At 39.6% G+C, this 24,499-nt stretch overlaps 1 protein-coding gene and 1 pseudogene across 2 annotated transcripts in view; one reads left to right on the top strand and one right to left on the bottom strand.

Annotated features, from left to right (window-relative positions):
• The window catches only part of PDZRN4 (PDZ domain containing ring finger 4), a 329,363-nt gene that overhangs the window by 215,111 nt on the left and 89,753 nt on the right, over positions 1-24,499 (top strand). The window lies entirely within an intron of this gene.
• LOC148093875 (large ribosomal subunit protein uL23 pseudogene) lies at positions 8,706-14,759 on the bottom strand (annotated as a pseudogene).

The following is a 24,499-nucleotide window of genomic DNA, read 5'->3' as shown; positions in this document are numbered from 1 at the left end:
AATAGTATACATTAATAGCCTCCCCAGCAATTTCTATATGAGACCTCATTCATGAAATATTCTTCATGATAGATTATCAATTACTGATGAACATGACCCACTGACATCACACAGCACACCCAGTAACAATATTAACGTGCTAATGACCACTTCCCAGTGCTTTCCTCTTCTCCCCTCCATAAATACCTAGTTCACACCTTCTAAAACAAATGGAACATCATTTTAAAATTGGTCCCTCACTTTGAACTTTGTTTTGATAGCTTTGAAGTATGTGCAGCTTTCCAGCCAGTATTATCCATATTTCATAGATCACAGAAAATCCTAAGAGAGGGAAAAACATGTATTAATTTGAGATGTGGAATCTTCTGTGGATATATTTCAAATAGGTTTAATTTCATTTTTAATATTCTGTAATAAAGTATTGCTTTTAGAATGTACATAAGAGACAAATGGCTAACAGGACCTTAAGGAAATATCTATTTAAATTGTATTAATAATATTATAGTATTCATAGGTGGGAACCAATAGGTTGCTCATACAATACCAAATGTTACCTTGAATCCCTCAAAAAGGAAACTGCAGGCCTAGGAAGTGGTACCTTATCCCCTGAATGTGTTAATACACTTTGATCAGTTGCTGGAGTACATAGGGATATAGGGGCCCACTAGAATCAAACTACTTAAACTATTACATGTAATATGTTTTAAATGCTGTTTAACTGTTATATAAAAAACACCTTTTTGTCTGTGTAAGTCCTAAAAAAGTAATAGTATGTTATTTACCAATTGTGAACCTGAATGTTCATAGATATTTTATTTTAGCTCATTTAAATTATCTAATTATCTTAATTTGCTGCAAAGAAAAATGAATGGCTCTTTGCATTTGTGTGTGTGTATATATATATGTCTTAGGTTTTGTGTGTGTGTGTGAATATATACTGCCTTAGATTACATGTCCCTGGAAACAAGCTCTGAGACAAGAGATTTGCATGTGAGATGCTTGGGGATTTGTCTGGGGAACAACACCTGTGTGGAAGTGAAGGCAATAGGATGGGGCCGAGGAAAATTAAGACTGTGATTCAGCTTCAACAGAGACCTCCGCTGACAGCAGGGAGAGCTGAGAAGCTGGGATGACCATGCCTTAGCACCTCTGCATTGTCTAATCTTCGGATACGGTAGCCCATGAGGAGAGAGTGTAACTTTTACACAAGGCAACTCCCTTTGGCTAAGCACAGTTCCCAGAGCAGGACGGGCCTGTCAGGCTGTGACACCCAGTGATCTCAGCGCCAGGGCGCTTGTGCCTCCATCCTGAAGGGGGATCTCAGTGCTCAGCAAGCATCCCTTGTGTACACCAGTTCACCTTGTAAGCTGTGGGTATAATTTCTAGGCTGTAATAGAACTCCCCCTCTAAAAGAATGTTAATCACTTATAAGACAAGGTGAAGGTTAGAGTGTTGTTCTCCTCTCTATCCACTTTGTTGCTAGATTAAATCATTTTCTAGAATTAAGAGTGTCATTGAAGCATATTTTGAGAATGTGACTTTGAAAGTCTGACCTGTGGAAATGTGATCAATTGTGTCTGGAGATTGATTTTGCTGAGCGCTAATACCAAATCATATAGCCACGTACTTTCACTTACTAAATACTGCCCAGGCCGTATTGCTGAACTCTGCACTGCCACGGTCACCTCATCAGGATGTTTTCCGTCCTGTGACTAGTGACTTCAAATGTACCCATCCATCTTCCTGTCCCATTACATTTTGTGTGACTGATGTTCTGCACCCATTAAAATTGATGGGAAAGAACAAAGAGAAGAAAAATGTGCCCTTCAATTGATTACTTCTCTGAAAGAGCAAATGAGAATTCTCTAGTACCAACAAGAGATTTAGAGTGGTAGCTTTATCCCATTTATTAAGTGTTTTAATTAGCTAGGTTTACCAAACAGTCTTCTATTTATAAGAGCACATTACTCAGTGAGCTTTAAAATCCAACCTCCTTCTGAAATGTTTGATCTTTATAAGATGAATTTAATAGCTGTTACATTGTTTATAGTCAGGAGTTATTTTGGTGAATTCTCAGTACTAGGACCAATTAGATCAGATGCCTTGCATGTCAGAGTTGGTTTTTTTCCTTCTGATGAGCTATCATAATGGCTCATTTATGTTCTGTGATGGCCGATAATTAAATTGACCATTATTGTCAACTGAAGCCAAAACCATTGTGATTTTGGAAGGCCCGATCTTCCTAGGTTTTTCTTGGATCTATTGAATGTTATCTTTGCGTTCAGCAAATTGCAGAACAGCAAGATATGTCTGCACTGCTCACAAAACATTTGTTTAATTGCAATATGTAATGTGTTGAGGGGGAAATCCTGCCCACTGGCAGTTACCAGGCTTTGGACTCTGCACCTCCTCTTTCCTCATGTTCCTGTGTTTAGTTACAGGGAACAGCATGGACTTCTTTCTTATGAGACAAGAAAGAGTCACATTTATCTAAATAAAATTCACAAAGGAAATGTTTGACCAAATAATATGAAATAAATTATCCCTGACTGCCCAGGGATCTGTGGGGTCATTGACTTAGGATAATATGGTCCCTCAAGAGAGACAGGAAAGTAAAAAACATTCTTCTGTGTTGACCTTGGTCACAAGGATGGCAGGAGCTATTCTGGGACTTTGACCACAGGAGTATATCTGTGAGCAGCTGTCAAATTGGATGTGGCCTGGCTGGTCTACATTTTCAGCAATACTAATGATCATGTGCTATACAAATACTTGGACCAACTGTGGAGCAAGCAGAGCTCTCGGACTATAGTCAGGTTCTTTCACTTACGCCAATAAATGGTCTCAGCTAGCAGCAGCTAATAGAAATGTTTGTTGATGGAAATATATAATATCTGTGTTGTTGAGTATAGTAGCCACTAGCCACTTGGGTATATTGATTGATTAAAATGTGACTAGAGTCTCTAAGGAACTGAATTTCTGATTTTATTAATTTTAGTTAAATTTCAAGAGCCACACGTGGCTAGTGGCTACGGTATTAGACAATACAGATCTAGAAATTCTTAAGGAATCATATCCAGTGCTATAGATTTTAAGGTCTTAAAATGTTGATGTTTACAGTTCAATTCTTAATCTTTCCTAGCATTTTTTAAAAAGTCTCCATGGATTTGTTTGGGGAGGGAGGGCTGGAATTGTTTAAATATGTAATGTTTCTTTAAAAACTGATAGAATATATATTTAAAAATGCATAAAAAATATGAATCACATGGAATAGCCCACACAAAGGAGTCTTAGAAATGAGAACACTAAAAGAAGCCCTTTGCATAACAGTTTAGTAAATATTCCTGGCACCAATTTTTTACAGAAAAAACACAGTCTTACCATTTTATAAGTTACAGATCCCCAAAGCCTGAAATCTGATTCATTGTACTTTGGCAGTGGGAGTAAAGAATGAATTCATTTAATCCACATACAGAAGAGCTACATTTCTAGACCTAAAAGAATTGTCATCAACTGGAGCATTCTGGGAAAAGAATTCCTCTTTAAACTGTAAAAGCAAAAAGAAATAAAATAATAAAACAACAATATTAATAACAATATAATTAGGGAATCCATTTGTACTGAACCTTCTTTCACAGTTCCCCAATCTGAGGATTCTGCCTATAAGTCATGTACATATTTCTTCAATGCTTTTATTTGTCTGTTTTGGCTCTAATAATTTCTTTTATGTGCGTATTATTTTATATATGTTCCGTGTTTACCCCAAGATATGTGCAATTCAGGCTAAACATTCGAAAGTATACCTATTACCTTTGAATAGAAATTTGCCCTTTTTCCCTCGCAGGGGTATCACAAGTCATTCATTCACTTCAAATCCTAATTTGTGAGTCATCCTCTTACTCTTCTCTGTCCCTTATCCTGTTCTCCCAGCCACCACATCTAGACTGTCAAATTCTGCTGTTTCTCCTCTACGATATTTCTTTAACTCTCCTCCCTCCTTTCCTTTACCACCAACCTTCTGGACTTCCTGAACCTACATTTTCTCTCTACTAATAACCCATCTTCTTGCTTTAGTCTCCTAGCATCAAGCCATCTTATACCCAGCTACCAGTATGTTCTTTTTCTGGCTTCTTTGCTCAGAACTCTTTAGTGACATATTTCCCACGGTATGCAAGACAAAATCCAGTTATACAAGTTACAGGAGCTTAGAGAAGAACACAATCCTGAAAGCCTCCATTGAAACCAACTTCTCTCTTCCTATGTTAGTTAATTGCATTTATTTTCAGAATAACTCCAAAGTATATAAAGGAATGAATGTTGGTTTCTTAGAGATTGCAAAGCATTTTCTTTTCTTAAGTATGTTTTTATTGATTTCAGAGAGAGGAAGGGAGAGGGAGAGAGAAATAGAAACATCGATCTGCTGCCTCCTGCATGCCCCGTACTGGGGATCAAGCCTGCAGTCTGGGCATGTGTCCTGATCGAGAATCGAACTAGCGACCTCCTGGTGCACAGGATGATGCTCAATCAACTGAGCCACATGGGCTGGGCACAAAACATTTTCAGTGCCCTACCTCATGTTTAACTTTCCCAGCAATTCTGTGATCTACGTAGGGCAGGCCGGATTGTTTTCCCACTTTGTAAAGAAGGAATCCAGCAGAGTTTAGAGAGGTGAAAGAATAATCTAAGATTATAGAGTCAGGAAGTGACCCAATTCCTGGATTCCTTCCATATTAATAAGATACAGGTTTCAATAAAAATGAGAATATCCCCAGTGCCTATTTCGCACCTGGCATATAGTAAGTGTTTAAAAAAATACGTGTTGATTGATTGAATGAATGAGTGAATGCATTCATTACGGCACCTTGTAGAGGGCCTTGAATGTCCTGACTGGTGTTTGAACTGGATTAACCAGACATTGAGCAGTTACAGAGTCACGTGAGCAGGAGGGGGTGCAAGTAAATTTGAAAGGACAATTAGGAAGTTATATGGAAATGGGACAGAAGATAAAAAAGGAGAGTAAAAAATATTTTAAAGAAAAAGTTAAGAATTCGAAGTTCTTGACACTAATTGAATGTGAGGGCCAAAAGAGACGGCAAAGGCCACATCCAGCCATGGTGTGTGGTGAGAGTGGTGTCCATCCCAGAAAGGGACATACCTAGAGGAAGAGTTGTCTTCCTTGAGTGCAGGTGAGCCTTTATCTGTGCTTTGGCACCTGATTTCACTATATATTGTCTCCTTCTCTTCATTGGGTCCATGTCTAATTAGTCACATGTGAACGTCTTGTTTTCCTTTGTCTTTTAATTCTTTATTGCCCCCATGGCACTTGGGCAGAGGTAGACCCTTCAAATGTGGAAATTGATTAATTTGAATATGTTATAAACACTATGCCATTTAATTATGCTGCATCCTTCATGAAAGTTTAATTTAGGCACAAGTTGTACAACTGGAAATACTATTTTTCAAAAACATAGCTTGGCTAAAATAAGGGAGAGTTACTACTAGCAAGGTAAGTGTGATTTTCACACTTGTTTTTAGGAGTAGGATCTTTTTTTTGCAAATGAAGTAAGGAGCTTCGATATATAAATCAGAGTTGCCTGGCTGAGTGTGCGGAGTTTCAGAGGGTAGACCGAACATTGTTAGCCCCACAGTCTCCCCTGCACTCCTATAGGGCAACTGGTGCCATAGGTAAGTGAGAGAGACCAGAGGTTAACTGGAAAATCAAGAGAAATGAGATAGGGGCCGGGACTGGCTTGGAAAGGGTGGCTGTGAAAGGGAGCCAGGCCAGGGCGTCGGGACTGGGGGACTGGACCCAGTGGAAGCAGTCGGAGGGAAAGGAGGCAGAGAAGTTGCTGATGTGTCGGACTGGAGCACTTGGGCAGAGGGCAGTGGCCCTAAGATGGGAAATACAGGAGAGAAAAGAACTAACAGGTCTCAAGGAATAGGTGTGGGACCCGAGTTCAAAAGGTTTGTTGAACCGAAGGTGTCAAACATTCAGACAGATATCAGCGGCTTCACTCAGCGATTTGAAGTGTAGCCATCTGATCGCCCAAAGTCACATGGGTGCACCCAGATTCAAGAGGGCGATTCGTTTGTGTTTATTGCTTGTCTTTCCTGAAGCTTAGTATATCCCGAAGCTTCCTTAAACTGATTTTTTACATCACCATTTCAAAACAACATTTCAAGACTTAACTAAAGGAGAGTCTTGACACCTGGCATAGGATACAGGCTGATGTAACAAATTTTAAAATGTGTTTTCATGGACAAGTTAACAATGTGCAGCTTAGAGAGTAGCTGAAACTCCATATGCCTCTTTTGGCCAACACAGTAATGCAGCTTGCGGAGATATAAATGAACATTCAAAAACTGGAAGCATGCCTTTGTCTACAGTCCGCGCCAGATTTAAGCCTTCTTACGTCCTGCAACCTTCCCATTAGCTGTCACCAGACTTCACTTCAGAAGCATTTAGCTGGTTCTGGAGTCTCATCCTGTCTGCGGCTGAGTCACATTCCATGACTGAGAGATGCAATGGTTTTAAAACCTTTATGAATAGACTCATGCAGCCCAGGATTCTGTTATTTCAGGAAGCTGTTATGAACAACAAGGCTCTAAATTCTGAGTGCTTGCTAGACACTATAAATCATTTTGCCTTGCAATAAACATCAATTAAATGTACTTCATGTGCCACAACGCGTGGAACAGATTGATTCTGTGGGCCACACAGCCCTGCGTTTCCTGCGTTCGGGGGTATGGAAAAAAAAACAACCTATTAAATTAACAGCAGCTTAAGAAAAATGAAAACTTCTGGAACAATTACAGTTTTACTGTTTTGACTGAAGGGGGAAAAAATGACCTTTGTTCCAGGAGATGTGACTGGAACAATGCAATTCTGCCTGAAATTGAGAAATTGCCCACGCTGCCCACCTGATGGATAGTGTGCGTGAGATCTTAGTTCTGCTTCATTAGGCTCTCGTGAATGAGTGGTAAATTTTCCCTATTTATACATTTCCTGTCAGGAGATCATAAACATAGCCAGCCTAGCACATGTTTTTGCTGCTGTCTTTTTATTTACATGTTGGTTGCAGCTTTGACAAAGAGTTTGTTCCCGGAATGAATAAATGTCCTCCTTTTCAAATATTTAGATAGGTGTTGGGAACAAGTAAAAAGATTCACTCGCTGTTTCTTATAATGTTGCACTTTAAATACGCAGCCTTTAAAGGTTGTAATTTTTCACTTTGAGTGAAAAGGAGCTCCTGTTTACCTGGTTTGGAATTTTCTAGTGCTTGCATCTGAGCGTGCTGGAAATGGAGCTGCGCAGAGAGGCATTTCCTAAAGGAAACTTTCTTCCTATTCAGTCTGAACAAAGCAAGACTGGAGATGAATTCGGTGGGGATTTCTTTTGAGAAAACATTTAAAGCAAGCTGTTTGTACTAGTGTTCTTAGTGCCTACCTGAATACATCTGTGTAACATTGAAAATCCATTGTAGTTTTGCAAGTAATGTGTTACTAATAATTGTGGAAAAGTACTTAATGTTCAGAAACCATTGTGTGTGAGTGTGTGAGTGTGTGTGTATGCAGAAAGAGAGAAAGAGGGAGAGAGGGAAGGAGGAGGGAGAGGAGGAGTGGAGGAAGGAAGTCTTTTCCTGCAACCGCACCGTTTACTTTCTTGCATTCTGCTATGCTTCCTTGAGTGGGAAAGACGAGAGCTGTGTCTTGCTTTAAAATGCACATATAACCCTAGATGAATAGGTTCATGGAGGCACGTCCGTCTGTCAGGACTATTCGCCTCCATGGTGCTGGACTGAGCAGCAGCAAAGTGGATTGCAGGGGTTCGCTGGAGTTCCAAATCGTCCAGTCTGATTTCTTCGTCTGAAGGGGGTCTCTGCTATGTCTGTGGTTGTCCTTCTCAGGTGTGCAGCGTTTTCCTCTACACTAAATGATGCTCTGGAGAGTTTCCTGTGTAATCCAGGGGGTGCCTTGCCTGGGCCATGGCCTTTGGAGCGACCCCAGTCATTTCATTGGGGCTGCAGGGAGACATTAGCTAACCACCCAACTGACAGGCACAAAGGCACAACAAAAGCCACCACTGAGCTACATGGGCCCAACTTACCTAAAGAGGTGAGAGAGGAGGCTCTCTGACAACCACACCTCCCCATGTTATTCCCAAGTGATAGCTTACATCTCCAGACATTTAATGGAGATGCATATTAGCCAGATTTCACCCCTATAAAAATATTGGGGAATGAGAGTGAGTTGAAGGGTTCCTTATTTCCTTACCTTTAAAAATTCGATCTCGCCTTCAAGACCCAATTTAAATGTCACCTGCTTTATGATGTCTTCTCAGAGCCCTAAATAGAATAAATGGATTCTTCTCCAAAAATCTATAATATTGTCTGGGCCTCTCTTATTGAACTCTTGACAAGTGCTTTGTATTTTAATTGAGTGCATGTCTGTCTTTGCCCTCTAGAACAGGGCCTGTTTCCTATTTGCTTCACTCCCCTACCACACCCCAAATCTTATAGAAGGGTGCTTTGCACATAGTAGGTGTTCAATAAAATGCCATTTATGTTCTCATTCAACATTAACTTGAAATTGTGCTACCAAGGGTCAGACTTTGATAAAAGCACTGATTACATTCCTTTCCTTTTTTTTTTTTTTTTTTTTAACTGAAAAAAAATTGTATTTAGAATTAGCCAGCTGAACTCAGTTTAGATGATCCAAATTTTTTTGGCAACATCTAAAGCATCATAGTTAGGAGCCAGTCAAACATATGCCTTCTTCTCTCCATCAGGATTGATCAGGGTGTTGACCTTGGCCAGGTCAATGTCATAGAGCTTTCCCACAGCCTGTTTGATCTGGTGCTCATTGGCTTTGATACCCGCAATGAACACAAAGGTATTGCTGTCTTCTATCTTTTGCATGGCTAACTGGGTAGTCGGGGGAACCTGATGGCATAGTGGTCAACCTTGTTTCTCCTGGGGGCGCTGGCCCGAGGATATTTGGGCTGCCTTTAGGGCCACAATTTCTTGGGCCATCAGAATGAGGGAGACGTGAAGGCCTTTTTTTATGACTCTGGACACCTTTCAGCACTGCTTTCTTTGCCTCCAAAGCCTTTGCTTTGGCTTCAGCTTTGGGAGGGGCAGGGGCTTCCTTCTCCACTTTCGGGGCACCATCTTCATAAAAAAGCTGATTACATTCAGTCTTATGTGACTATGCAATGTCTATCTTTTCTGCAACCAGTAGTCTAGGTAGTCTTCTAAACTTGATTTTCAAATCCATTCAGGACTAAACCCAAGTACATTAACTTCTATAATGAAAGGTCCCTGAGGGAAATATTCATTCACTTCATATATCATTTTTGAATCCCACAGAGTTGCTTAACAGGGGGCTTTTAATAAAATAGATATTCAGTGTTTGTGGAAGTAAATTGTTAAGTCAGGAATACCTATAAAACTCACATGGAGTCTCTCGACTGCTGAGCATGCATTTCTTATGTATATTTCTCATAGAAAGTTAATGTACCAGGAAGACTTCATTAAGTTTTCATTATGCTTTAACTCTAAAAAGGTATTGGCATGGTTTAAAAGTCATTGATCATTAGTCACAAGATGCTGCTAATCTCTCTACCTGAGTAAAACAAATGAAGCTATCCAGGTAAAAATTGGCCATCACTTAGTCATTTCTTCAGAAGAATTCCTACACTACATTTAAGGATATGCACCCAATGACCCCTGCCTGGATTCTAAGATCTGTTCTAGCCAACCTATTAGCAAAAGGCAGAAATGATGACTTTTAAGCTTTTCCAAATCAAGTAAAAAATAAGTGAATTTTTTTTTTTTTTTTGGTGAGGGGGCTCTTTGCAATAAAAAGAATATATCACAAAAAAAAAAAAAAAAAATGAACACTATTATTTGTCAGTAATTTTGTCAAAATTTTTTTAAGAAAATGATCTTATAAAATAACAAAACAAGAATTACAATAATTCAACAGTGATATTAGCAAGAGCATTTGGCTGGGTGTAAAAGGACTTGGGTTCTGTCCACTTCCAGACCCTGGGCACATCCCAGTTTCCTCAGGGCCAAGATGAGGTCATGTACCCTGAGATCACTTCCAGCATTAATAGACACAGCCTATGATTCCTTGCCACCCTACCACCAAATGCATACTTTTTTTTTAATCCTCACCTGAAGATACTTTTTTTTTCCATTGCTTTTCAGAGAGAGTGGAAGGAAGAGAGAGAGAAACATAGATGTGAGAGAGATACATCAATTGGTTGCCTCCTGCACACACCCCGACCGGGGCCTAGGATCAAGCCTGCAACCGAGTTCTGTTCCCTTGACCGGAATCGAACCTGAAACCCTACAGTCCTCTGGCTGATGCTCTAACCAACAAGCAAATCTGGTTAAGGTGCCAAATACATACTTTTAAAGAATACCTAACAACATTTCCTTGCTCAAAAATATTTAGAGGCTCCTAATTGTCTATAAAATTACAAAGCCAGATATGAATGCTTAGCAAGTGTTATAAGAATTCTCTTAAGCCAGATTGACCAATTCTCCCAAATATACAAATGCCAAACTGGCAACTGCCTGACTTCTGAATTTATTTTGCATTTGCCCATTCTGTATTCTCTGTTGGAAACATGTTTTCCAGCCCAGAGATGCCTCCCCAGCCCTGAATCCTTTCCTGGGTTCCTCAACTATACTTTCTCGCAGTCCACATACTCGTAGTTTAATAACAAAGTTCTTCACACTCTGGCCTAGACTAGAGTCGCTCAGATTTGGGGAGTCTATACTTATATTATACTCACCTTGAAAGAAGGAGTGCTGTCTTAGGTTTGTTTCTTCTATAGTATCTAGCATAATGCTTTGTTCATTGTGGACATAAACAATATAATCTTTAGATAAACAAATGAGAACCCATAGCACCTTGGGAGGCACAGTACACCCAACAGAATCATAGAATTAGAATATTATATGATGATCACCACATTTGTATCCAATACGTGGCTCCCTTGATAAGTCAAGTAGTAAGATAGACTGTGATATATTTAAGTTAAAGGAGAAATTGTAAGTAATGCACATCCATTTGGCTTAAAGTAAATTTTTTATTTCTATTCCTGTCAAGTCAATCATCAGAAAGCACCTAGACTTAGACACAGTCTCTAATGAGAGGGAGGACAGCATACTCTCCCATCAGTAGTTAAAGATCTTGTGTCAGTAAGATATAGGAGGCTTTAGTCTGGCCAAACATAGCAGAATTCTGGGAGCTCGGCTAACCCAGAGAAGGCCCACACCCTTGGGGCACAGAGGATGGCCAGGGCTCTCAGGGCTTCCCCAGCGAACCGATTATGAAGGTTGGATTTGGATATCGAGGGACACCATGGGAATAGAGTTCAGTTACTTCCAGGAGTGGCTGCTTTGTCCACATTCCGTAATACCGGCCACATTCAACTACAGTAGTCACGCAGCCATGTGCTGGCATCATCTCGAATGAGCACAGGAGCAAAACACCTTCAACAGGCGATCCAGCCGGCTCTCTTCAGAAATCCAGTTGTGTGCCGAGAGAATTAGCCCAGTTCTTGGCTTCCACTGCAATAGCTTCCAGAAAAAAAGAGAACGTGGCTCTCATGTGTTGGTCAGTTCTATAGACCAGAAGAGCTCAAGTACAAGTGAACAGAACGGCCACGTGTGCCACCTCACCATTTCCGTTATGACGCCATGCAATGGAATCACTCACTCATTCAACGGTGTCTGGTGATGCATCAGTCTAGGCTTGGTATCAGAATATTTAGAAAATCATAAACACAATTAATATGCATTCTGAAATTAGAGTTGTCCCTGCGTTTTTCTTTAAGTTTATTTTGGTATATATTGTTACTTTTTCTCTTCTGAATTAAAGACATATTTTGCTACAGAGTTTACTACATATAAGAATTCATAAATAAAAACAGGCAAGTATTAACTTACATATTTTTTTCTCTTTAATTCACTCATCCGGTGAATTTACTCATCACTCTTTGGAAAAAAAGTAAAGACAGAATGTGATAATGAAAATATTATGTGATAACTGGAGCCTGTTTAGAACCCTTTAGGTTGAGTTTCATTGGTACATGAGGGAATGAATGTGATGGCGTTTCTTTTACTTCTTGTCTACTAAGAAAGTGAGTGAGTGTGAATGGACAGTTGTCATATCCTCAGGTTATACTGCTTTCTCTTTAAAAGCATGAAAGTAACCTCTAAACATCTACTTACACGGTTTGTACTCCGTGTTGTGGAGGGAGGAGGGACCTTATATTGAGCCAATGTAGAAGAGACATATGTTTAAATTAGGACATCCAAGCACATCATTAAACAACCACAGAGATTTTCCCTCTAACTCACTGATCATCTGCTAACGAAAGTTCTTTTTCTTTTTTCCCCAAAATATTTTTTCTAAACCAAGAAACAAGAAAAGGTGCATGTTTCTGGGGGAAAAAAAATGGCCAAAGAAAAGCCATGGAGAAATATTATGTTAAAATTAGAAATGGAAAGTTTCTGTGTTGAAAAGATAGCAAATATGCCCGTTTCGCTTAGTTATACCAATATAATCATAACATCATTTATAGCCTCCTTCTGTCGAGCAGTTGCTGCTCTTTAACCTAGGTCCTGCTGTCCCCCTTTCCATCTCCCCTGCCATGGCCTCGCTTTATACCCCACGGTTCGGGCACTAACTGGTCTCTCTCCCCGCCCCCAGTTCCTTCTGGCATTGGGAGTGAAGAAGAGAGCAGTGTGCGAAGTGTGTACTTAAGACTGTTTCAATTTCCTGCCAACTGTTAATTTATAGAATCTCACCCCGTAGTACTTAACTACAGCTTAAGTTATAACGCCACAGTGTTTTCAGAAAATATATGCATGGCTGGTTTTACGGTTCTTTCTAAAACAGCCTTGGTTTCAATGCCGTTATCGGTTCATTATCAGTGTATTGTTTGTTTCACTGTCCAGCACCACTGTCTGATAAAAATCCTTAATTATTAAGTATCTGATAATACTATCCAAACAGCTTTAATTACAGCACATTTTGTGCCTTGTTTTATTACATGTCATGCCAGAGTGAACCTGGCCAGGATCTTTAATAAGGCCATATTAAATCCGGGCTAGAGGTTAAAACTCATGAGGCAGCCTCGATGCTCTGCCTATTGTGTAGAGAATCTCATCAGAAAAGCCCCAAACTTCATTAAAGACGGCTGGATGTGGGCCCTCCTCTATTGCCATTTACTTTAAGGGCTATCACTCAGGGGCAATTATTGGTGTGCTCTTCATGATCCCTGTTATATTAAGGCAATTTCTACACCTAGGTTAGGCATTAATACCGCCATTATCTCCAACACAAATCCCCTGACAGTTAGAAAAGCAGGAGAAATTACAGGCGGATTAATCTCTAGCGCCCGTCCAAGAAGAAAACCGTCCCCCAGAGGCTGCAGAAGGCGGTGCTGAACTCAGTTAAGCTGTGTTAGGTGTAATGAAAAAGAGCCCCCTGTGCCTGCCTCTGTCGGAGCCGTCAGATGACCTTTTCTCAACTTGTCAATATCCCTTTTGGGCTTTCCTCCCCTCCACTCCTCCTAGGCTTCTCCGAGGCCTATGGCATCTTTAAATAATTATGTTTCTGCTTAAAAAAAGGAGAGAGAAAGAAACAACTAAGCTTATCCATGTGGGAAGGCTGGACAAAGTAAGCTGTTTTGTACCCCCCAAAAAAAAGAAGAGAAAAGGAGCCTGGTGTTTTCACAAATCCTTTAAATTTCCAGGTTGTCTCTCCAGATGTGTTGGTGGGTGTCTCACGGCCACTCACCACGCCGAGAAAAGCAGATCAGAGAATGAAGACAAAGGCTCTCACTTGGCACAAAGGACCAGGAGGACAGGCGGTGGCAGGGACTTGGCAGGTCATCCCCAGAGCGCCCTGCGCCTCCAGATAAGGATGCCTTGGACGGTGGCTGCTGCTGCTGGTGGCGCCCCTCTGCGCCTGCCTGCCGGGACCCTGGGGTTTGGGAAGGGAGCGATAAGGAACACAATGCATAACTAACAAAGCTCCTTTGATGAAGGCAGTCATTTGCATGACGGCGCAGAATAGCCCCGCTCCTGATGGGAGCGTAGCACACCTCAGCACAGAGATGGCACCCTTCAATGACACCGAAGGGCAGGAGTGGATGGGGCGAGAGTGTGCTGGCTGGGAAGTTTTAATTCATCACCGTATAATTGTGCAGAAAACACCGGCCCAGAGAAGAATATTGGTATTGTTTTTAGCCTCAGGAACGAATGAGGTTTTGTTTTGGTTTTGAGGGAAAATATAGTATGGGTCATAAGAGCCCATTCTTTCAAAAACCAGGGTAGTTGAAATTAATAGCCCGTGTGTCCTTTAGACAAAGGTGTTAGGGGTGATTCACGGTTGAATTTGCCTCAGTGCTCCCGAAATGCCACTTCACCTCCCTGTATGCCTGTTCTATTCAATGGGACAAAAATGGAAGGGGGTTTTGCATGTCCTGAGGTCGAATGGGAGGGACTCTCTGGGTTCTAAACTCTTTCAGAGGAAGCAATTGGATCTATTTGTCACTATGATGTGGTTTAGCCATTTGCCCGCACACAGCAGTGATTTGCAGGTTGAACTTAGCCACTCTTGTCTTACTACAAACCAGAAATATAAAGCTGTGACCCAGAGCCAGCCACAAGCTGTAGCTTCATCCCGAGTTTTGATCTACTGCTGGTGATAACTGGTGACTCCCGACTCATAATGCAGGGAGCCCCAGGGCACTCGGCACTTTCTGGCCAAGTGAAATCTAATATAAAGTGAGGAACTGCTTATTCTACAAATCATGCCTAGTTCATCGTATGTCCTCCCTTTTTTTGATGGTAAACTAGTTGCTATTCTTACTGAAAGGTTCTCTGCCCCTTTAAATTACTCAAGTAATGGATATCTTCTAACATTCACTCAACAAACATATTGAACATCTATGTGCTAGTGATTACATTTCATTGATGGAAAAATGGAAATAGCATCCCTCCTCGAATGGTGAAGGAAAAAGCATATCTGCATCCTAATTTGAGTGATGCTCTCGTTGAGGTATGAGCAAAGTACCCTGAGGACACAGAAGAAAGGGGCAATTTCAGAGAATACGCAGCTGATCCCTGGGAATGTGGAAACTAAAAATGAGCCAGTGAATGCTTAGGAAGACCTCCCAACTTAATTCTCTATCCCTTTGGTAGAGTGATTAGATCATGGAAAATATTCCGGGTGGTAAACACACAATACAACATACAGATGATGTATTACAGAATCCTATACCTGACACCTATATAATTTTATTAACCAATATCTCCCCAATAAATTTGATTTCAAAAGAGAAAAAATTTGGAAAAATATTCCATGGACTTATATGGGCCCCAGAAGGAAACTTCTTCACCCATAGAAATGAGAAAATGTTTTCACTTTAAAAGATTCGAGCATTGTTGCCCTCTGATTAGAAACTCAAAAGCACTGAGTTAGACACAAACTAACATCATCAAAACAGATATTCTTGACTGATCTTTAACTAAAAGGGAAACCACCAGAAAGATTAAAATGTTAGTTTTCCTTGCTAAAAATGTACCTTCCTTCCCTACTCCCATTTATCCACTGGAAATATGTATTCTTAAATAACAGCCACACTTTCCTAAGCAAAAAAATTTTTTCTGTTTCTTCCTTTTGAGTTGTAGGAACGATGATTAAAATTTTTAAACTTTCTGGGTCTTCCCCCAGCAACCATAACGTACATTTGTTAGAATGTAACCTTTGCATAAGTATTTAGCTTACAAACTAAATGTGTTCCCTAATCTCTTCTCCTCATCTGCAGTGACTAATTAGCAATAATCAGAATCAGTTCTATCACAACCAACCTTTTTGTTCCCTTTTGTTTTCTGCCTTTGATTTTTGCTGCTCAAATCATCCCGAAACTTGTGCCTAGTCATTGCCATCCTATCCTCGGTTACTTTGTGATAATGGTGATAAGAAAGGTCAAAATTATCTTGATAAAAAAATTAACTAATTCACTTGGGATGGGATACTTTCTTCTGTTGGTTGGGAGACCTTCCTCATGTGATTCAGGGACCCAGGCACCTTCCGTCTCGTGTGTGTCATCCTCTGCTCCAGCCAGCAGAAAGGGAAAAGTAAGGGAGTAGAACCCCCCCGCCCCCCCCACACTTCTTAAAAGTCCTGACCAGAAATGGTACCGATCGCTTCTGCTCTTACTTTGTTGACAAGAACAAGCCCCATGACCACAGCTGGACACAGTGGGGGACTCAGAAATATAGCCCCTGGCTCAGTAGCACCCCAGCCACAGCCCCACACTGGGACAGCATGACTTTATGGTAGATAACTAGCCCTCTCAGCCACAGGTAATAAACAGCCTGGAAAAATGAGAGAAAATGCACAGATAGATAATACACACACACATAAAATCATCTAGCTGCACCAGTATGCAAATTACCTACTAACAACACTCCTGGCTGACTCAATAATACACTCTGAGTATTGTTTTCAGTACCGGTGGTGGCTTGAAATGACCCCTTTCCTGATGAGAAAGTTGCACGCGCAGAGCTAAGACGGCAGACAGCCCGGCCGAGGCGGCAGAGTGCCCATTGGCGGCCTGCGTTAGCGCAAATGGAATCAAAATGTGCACGTGGCCAAGAATAAGAGTGATTTTTTAAACCAATGCATGTCCTTCTCACTCTTGCTGAAGCTATTTAAATACGCTTTATTGGTTTATTTGCTTATTTACTATCTGTTTATTATTCGCTACTTATTGTCACATCTAAGGAGTGATGTCAAGGAGACGTGTGAAAGTCAGTCAATTTCTAAAGTAAATTACGTTTGATGCCGTATATGAATTGAGCTTTTAGAAGGGGGTTTATTCTTTGCTTTGGCAGAGAGGGGGATTTATGTATTGGTTAGTCGTTTGAACCATTGCCTCCTAGATAGTAGGTATTGAATAAATATTTGATGAATTTAAATAGGCCTCTTGATGATGTCAGTGATGATGAGTGTGATGATTTTTATTCAGAAACTCAGAGATAGTTGTATGAATTAATGAATGCTGGTTGAAATTGCTTTAGCTCTTACAATGAATTGTATTATTATACTAATAATCATTATTATAGAGTAAGGATTATAAGCATAAATCATTGATAAAAATAGGCCAGAAATATACTTCAATTAAGACAGAATGGTCTGCTTTTATAAAAATTTCTTTGTAGAAGTCAATTTGCTTTTTTAAGAATACATTTTAACAGTTAAGATCCCTTCGAGTATAATTAACTGTATTTCTAATAAATGTCAATATAATTGATAGGTGAAAAATTATATCATCAATAAGTCAGATCAAGTAGTAAAAACTCCATACATTTAATAACTGTTATTCTGTAATACTTATTTAAAAGGCCTAATTCTATTTAGATATTTCATATCACACAGTGCTATTTGCTTATCAACTGTGACAAAAAATGATAGATACACTTTCATGGATTTATATTTTTGCTAGAGTGCATTTTACTCTCTCAGGAATTATAAAAAGTAATTTACTTTCTGTGAAAGAATTTTAAGAAGTATTCTAACTACCATTTACTTAGCTAAGAATTATTGGGTTTTTGCTAAGTTCCGGGTTTCACTCTCTGGTATTCCCAACAGACACAGAAGATAGCAGCAATATTACTTCCATTTTTAACAGCGAGGAAATAGAGGCATAGAATGCTTAAATAACTTGCCCAGCATCATCCCACTGCTCACTGGTGGGGTAGGACTTGAACTCAGGAAGTCCAGTACCAAAGACCTTGCTCTGAGCCACAGTAAAGCTGCCTCTCTACTAAGAACCTCTCTACTAAATGTTGCTTTTTAACGTAATTTTTGCATAATAGTTTTTGTAATGTAGCTAAATAACCACAATATTAATGAAAAACCAATAATGGGATGGAATGCATATGTAGTTTATTAGTACGTGTAAAAGAGAGAAATGAGAGTACCCATTATTTTTTCTGATTTGAAAAATATCTTTTAATCATAGGAGACTCTTGATACAATTAATGCGTAAGGAAAAGGGGAGGGGAGAGTTGAGTTTTTTTAATTAGCTTTATAAGTTAACTAATATTATACTTTTTTCAAAGTAAAGCATCCTAGAAAAGATAAAATATATTCCATTGAACCATATGAAATTGACATATTTATTTATTTATTTATTATCTATTATTTATTTATATTTATCCTCAGTAGAGGATATTTTTTCCATTGCTTTTCAGAGAGAGTGGTAGGGGGAGAGAGAGAGAGAGAGAGACATGATGTAAGAGAGACATGATGTAAGAGAGACATCAATTGGTGGCCTCCTGCTCCAGGCACCGGGGATCGAGCCTGCAACCGAGGTACATACCCTTGATCAGAATCGAACCCAAGACCCTTCAGTCCGCAGGCCGATGCTCTAACCAGTGAGCCCAAGGAGCTAGGACATGAAATTGCCATTTTTATAGGTCAAAAATGGTTACATGTTGGCAATCCCATATAATGCAAAAATTGCCAAATAAAGAAATTATGATACAAAAGATCCAACTATTCAAAAGAAGTAATACATGGTCCTAGCCGTGAGGCCTTACAGTGTGAGTGTAGCAACAGGACATCCCTACCTGTAAATGTAAATGATACAGCTCAGACCTTACAGAGTGAAATTGTGCCCAGGTGCCCGGCTCAGAGAGCCTTCCCGTAAAACCAATAGAGATCCAAGGGCAGAAAGGCGTTCCAGGCATGTTTACCTGACAAGACCACTTGGAGCACGCCTGCCTTGTTCCACTCACCTCTGCCCATGCCCTCGACGCTGTACTCCTGAGTCTTTCGGGCTTGCACCCCTGCTGATGTCTGAAGTTATGCACTTACCCTCTCCAGGCCAGGTGCCAGTGACCTGCCCAGTCCCCAACCCCTGGCTCCACCCGCAGCATCCGAACTCTGTGTCTGTCTCCTGTATGCAGTGGGACTGTCCCCCACACCCATGCTGACACCTTGATAGGATGCAACCTACTAGTGGGAAAGTTATAAATATTACATAATAAAGTCTTTCAAAGTGACCCAAACAGCACTGTGGTTTTAAGGATAGGGAGTCTTTGAGAATCAGAGTATTCAGAGGAAGTTTCACTGCCGTGGATAAGCCTTGAAAGGCAGTTTGAACAACTGGTAGAATGGGGCTGAATGGAGAAGTAAAAGGATATCCGGGCTGTGGAAAGAGTGGAGCGGAGAGAGCAACACAGAGGGGCCCGTGGCCTGCGGAGGGCATAAGGAAGCACCCAGCCAGGGTGAAGATTTCATGTAGCTGGAGTTAAATGAATTAAATGGAGAAAAATGAGTTAAAATAATTTGTGTCAAGTTTTCAATGGTGAGCTGAGGGCCTTGAGTCAGAGCCAGTAATCGCCACCACGTACTGAGTACTTCCTATGTGCCAAGTACTTAACATCTGACATCTTTAATTTTAGCAAATTAAAGAACTCAATTATCAGTTGTACAGATAAGCAGAGATCCAGGGAGGATAAGTGTCTTATCAAAGGCTAATTTTTAAATCTTCTTAGTTAATTACTTTTAAAGCATTTACTATATAACAGGCTCAGATCTAAGTGCTTAACAAAAATTAACTCATTTAAAGTACACAACAACCCAGTGAGGCAAGGACTATGATGATTATTATTCTCGTCTTGTATTAGAGCCACTACAAGGGAGCCAGGGGCTGATTTGCTCAGTCTCAGTGTACAAATGCTGGCGCCAGGGCTCAAACACGGGAAGCCTCGCTGTGGGCTCTGTGTTCTCACGCGCTCTGCTGATGTAAAACTAAGGTGGGCGGGGAGCAGCAGGGCGCTAAAGGTGTTAAGCGGTATAATTACCCAACCAAAGTGAAATGTAAGTATTATGAAATACTGCTATGGGTGATCAGGTGGGAGATTATTTCTATCATTTTAAACTGAGGTGACTGAAGCCTGGGATGGGCAATGTTGTGAGGACAGAAAGAGAAAAATGTGAGAAATTTTATGAATGAAGAGTAAAGCATGTGTAAGAGCTAATTAGATAGGAAAGGTAAGTGTGAAGGACTGAAATGAAATATAATCCTGAGTATGGGTACCCGACTAGGAAGAATTATGATACAATCTGAAATAGGAAAAAATTGCAAGAATCATTTTGAGACAGATTTTGTGCCCAGGCTGGAAAATGCAAGTGGAAATATCCAGTAAACTACTAGAGATAGATACCTGAAATTCCCATTTTACATTGGATGCACTTATATTGTGTTCACTAGTGTGTTTCTATTTCTGTTTCTCTTACTTAGAAGTGACTTCTAAACCCTTATCCCTGGACCTTGTAATATAGTAGATGCTCAATAAAAATGATTGAATGAATAAGAATTATTCAGATAATAGGGATAGCTGTGGTCTTGAGGCTTCAAAGTCTAAAAATAATAATAAATGAAAACCAGATATCAGCTTTCTCTTTCTTTCTCCTGGAGATTATGGTTTCATGTCTGTTTTCTCCTAAGAGAGTTTAAAACTTGCAACCTGTGATAGTGTAGAGTAAAATAAATCACCAGATATTTAAAAATATCACCTTAGAATTCTCTTAATGGTTTAATAGTTGGAATCAATACACATCTGTTACTTTCTTGTCTTTAATTAGGTTTATCTAGAGTAGTTGACTGTGAGGCTGTAAGTGGTGTGGAGAAGCAAATTCTTAGCAGTTCTAAATGGTATTATAGGAGACTTTCATAAGAACACTCATGTATTGCTCTGGCCAGTGTGGCTCAGTTGGTTGGAGCATCAACCCGTAGATCAGAAGGTGGTGGGTTTGATCCCTGGTTGGAGCATATGTGGGAGGCAACCAATCAATATATATATATGTGTATATATATGTATATACACACACACATACACATACACACACACATAAAGAACACTCATATACTGAAAGTGACTTTTACTTTTTGATTATTAATAGCAATGCATTTTGACCCTGTGATCTTCTGTATCTAAACCACCCTGAAAAGCAGATTGATGGCAGTTCAAATTTTATTTCATTTATTTATTTCATGCATAATATCATGAAAAGTATGATTCTTCTTCTATGCTTATGTTTAAGATACGTTTGAAACACAGAAATCCTGTGTGGTGCCTTGAACAGAATACTTACAGAGCCTTTTCTACTATTCCCTTTGCTCTCATCTCCCTGTTTTCTTCTGTTGGCCTCCAGGGGTGTACGTTGTCTGTGCTATTCATTTGATACATGCTACTTGGTGTTTTCAGCTATACTTTCATGCATAGAGAATTTCAGCTCCTTGAGGATATTATATTTCAAGCTTCTAAGGATTCTCCTCAGCACCTGCAACCCCCCCATACATACCACACCCCTGCACGCGCGGAGTTTGTCCAAATGCCATTAACAGTTGACAGCCTTTTGAGATTCTCAAAGTGCCTTCAAAACAATCCTTTAGTGTCCCTATAATTCTGATATTTTCCTATGATTATTACGATTGAGAAAGCATTGTACATGAAGAAAGAAATAAGATATTAAGATGAAAATTACCTGTAGAAACGTGGTTGTAAAACAGTCAGTCTTTTCAGGGATTGCTCCAACATAATTTCTATGCCTAATTCACTTCTCTTTATTGGAGTAGGGTAACTTTGAATTTGTAATAGCTGTTGTTCTCTGCAAAATTGACTGAAACCATTCATTTTCATAGTACATATGTATTGCTAAAGAACCAGCGTAGCAAACGAGAGATAGAATCACAATTAGAAATTAAAATTAGAAGATTTGAATCTCATTTTTATTCTCAGTTGTTAGATGGACCCGAAATGACCTGGTGTTTAAGTGCCATCCATTAGCAAAACTGAATTAGGGGGTCACTCAAATCTGAAACACATGACCCTTTCACTTAACTATTGCTTTACCCAGTTAGTCTTTTTCTCACGCCTGTTTTCCCCAGGCAGAAAGACCTCCGCAGGTTCCCTTTCAGACTGTTCCTTTCCCAAAAACACACTGAAAGCTTCAGTCCACCCTGAGAATTTTGTTTGTTTTATTTATTTAAAAACAAGCTCCTCTTATCCAGGTGTTTCACCCTTGCAGGAAGGTGGCACCTTGTTGACAGCTCTGCAAGGGAAGGGAAATTGACAAGCCTGAGCACCTAATGTCCTCTCACTACCTGTTAATGATGGTGGTGCCCACGCCTGCCTGGCTGCTGCGATCTCTAATTAAGCATCTGTGGAAGCTGGAAAGCAGTGCTCTTAATTGGGAAGCTGAAGATCAAGGCAGGTTGCGATTTCTGCCAAGACATTTATCTGTCAGGCCAAGCGTCATTTTCAAGTCCCTCACGCTTGCACTTGTGTCTTGTTATTCTGCAGTGCCCCTTCTGCACATTGCAAGACAAAGAGGTTATTTGGCGAACATTTGAATAGACAAAAGTCATTTAGCATGAGGAACTTTTAGCTCTATAAATAACCTCCTCCTGAACCGGGATCTGTGGTGCATTTAGTCCTAATTGCACCTCACCCTTCCCCCACACCTCCCATTAAGACATATAGTCTAGGACACATACAGGAGATGTGTTTGCAGCTATCTTTTACATAGAACTGATTGTTTAATTGCAGATTAAAGATTAATGCAAGTATAATGATTCCACGAGGACACTTCAGACAAAAGCACCCTGTATCAGGCTGCCTGCCTCCATTTTTCAATTTGACCATAAATTTGGCTGGGAATTAAATAGTAAGTAGCCGTGATTGCAACTCTGGTCTCTGAAGGCACTCACGGGAATGAAAATAAATGAACAGGCTCTCACACAAAGCATGTTTCATTATGGTCATTAGTGGGCAGATTCTCGGCCGTATTGAAGGTGAAATTGTCCAGAAGAGATGTTGGCACATGTCTGTTAAGAAGAGCTGAAAAGGGTGGTGGAAAGGATGGAAGTGGTCTTGGATGGAGAAGGATTTCAGCATACTTTTGGAATTTTAATTCCTTTGGTTTATTACTAGAGTTTAAAAAGTTTCGGGCATCAGCAATGGGTTACTTATACCACAGAGCCAGATAAATGTAAGCTTATTTTGCGTAGGTTCATAACTGGTATGCTGTAGAATATGAATATAAATATAAATGATGGTTATTTGGCAAATAAACCAACTCTGCATAAAACAGCCAAATAAAAATGTTAAGAGATAAATGTGACATCGTGAAAAGCCCGCAAGGGCCTTTACTATACATGTGGTAATGATTTTGATTGGGAAATGCTTATCTTTGAATTTCTCTTGTGTTTTTCCAGTAAGAGACAGGGTTTTTTGTTTTCTTTTGTTTTGTTTAGTTTTTTGAGCCTTTGGCTTTGTGGCACGTTGGCTATCTATTGTGAAAATGTAATTAAATTCATTTCATCATTTTATTTTCTTATCAGTGAACAAATTAACCTACATGACTATTGATAAGAGGACAAATCTGGCTGCCTGAGTCTTCCCTTTTTGACCACTGGTTTTATACTCCCAAATAACATATTTCATCCCATAGATACTTTGAATGATATTATACCATTAAATGTGTTAATTTAAAGATCCCTAAAATATATTACCTTATTTGAGTTATGCTGTTATTTGGGGAGCTAGTTTTTACTCTTTCCAAAAGAATAGAAGAGCAGAGACTGTTCCTATTATGATATGTTCATATATTTTAAAACTTTTCTACCTGTTGATAATTTACATGAAGTCAAGACATAAACTAAAGTCTGGAAAGACACAAATTTATCCTCTTGTTCTCCACAGTCTAACAGAAGTCCTGTTACATGAAGGGACAAATAAAACTGTGATTACAACGATTCAATAATGATTGGGTCAAAAGCTAAAATGTATAATCACAATGAGCTTGGCCACACACACACTTACACACACACACCATATCCCTACTATTAATGATATCCAGGGAGCTCTCCTGGGAAAAATTAACAGAACTATGTTAAAGCTTGATAAAGTTTTTGTTAAAACCATATTACCTCAGAAACACACATCCAGTGCCAAGGCTTAACTACTTGTAGGGATATTCCAAGTCAGAATTTTAAGGGAAAATTATAATGTTTTTAGTTTTTAATGAATTAAGAAAGTAAGAGCCAAAGCAATTCCTACCTCCCTTCCCAAAATAAAACAGTTGTAAAAAAAATTGTTTCCATTATAAAATCTGTTCAAATATTCAATATTACAGTTGACATTAAAATTTCAGAATAAATGGCATATCAATGAGACTCAGTTGGTGACACTGGCAAATAAAAAGGGTGTGATCATATCCTAACTTGGATGTGGGAATATGTTTTCAATTAATAAACAGGAGGAAAGGCCAACTTCCTCTTGAGATTGGGGCAGTATTGATTTGTCAGGAAACTAAAGTAGATGACACAAGATTTTTTTACAGTCCAGTAGATCAGTGAATATAGTTTTGATAGTATTATGATAAT

This window comes from Miniopterus natalensis, chromosome 2 (genome assembly GCF_054644295.1).
Source record: "Miniopterus natalensis isolate mMinNat1 chromosome 2, mMinNat1.hap1, whole genome shotgun sequence".
NCBI lineage: Eukaryota > Metazoa > Chordata > Mammalia > Chiroptera > Miniopteridae > Miniopterus > Miniopterus natalensis.
This window is presented reverse-complemented; position numbering and strand designations above follow the sequence as displayed.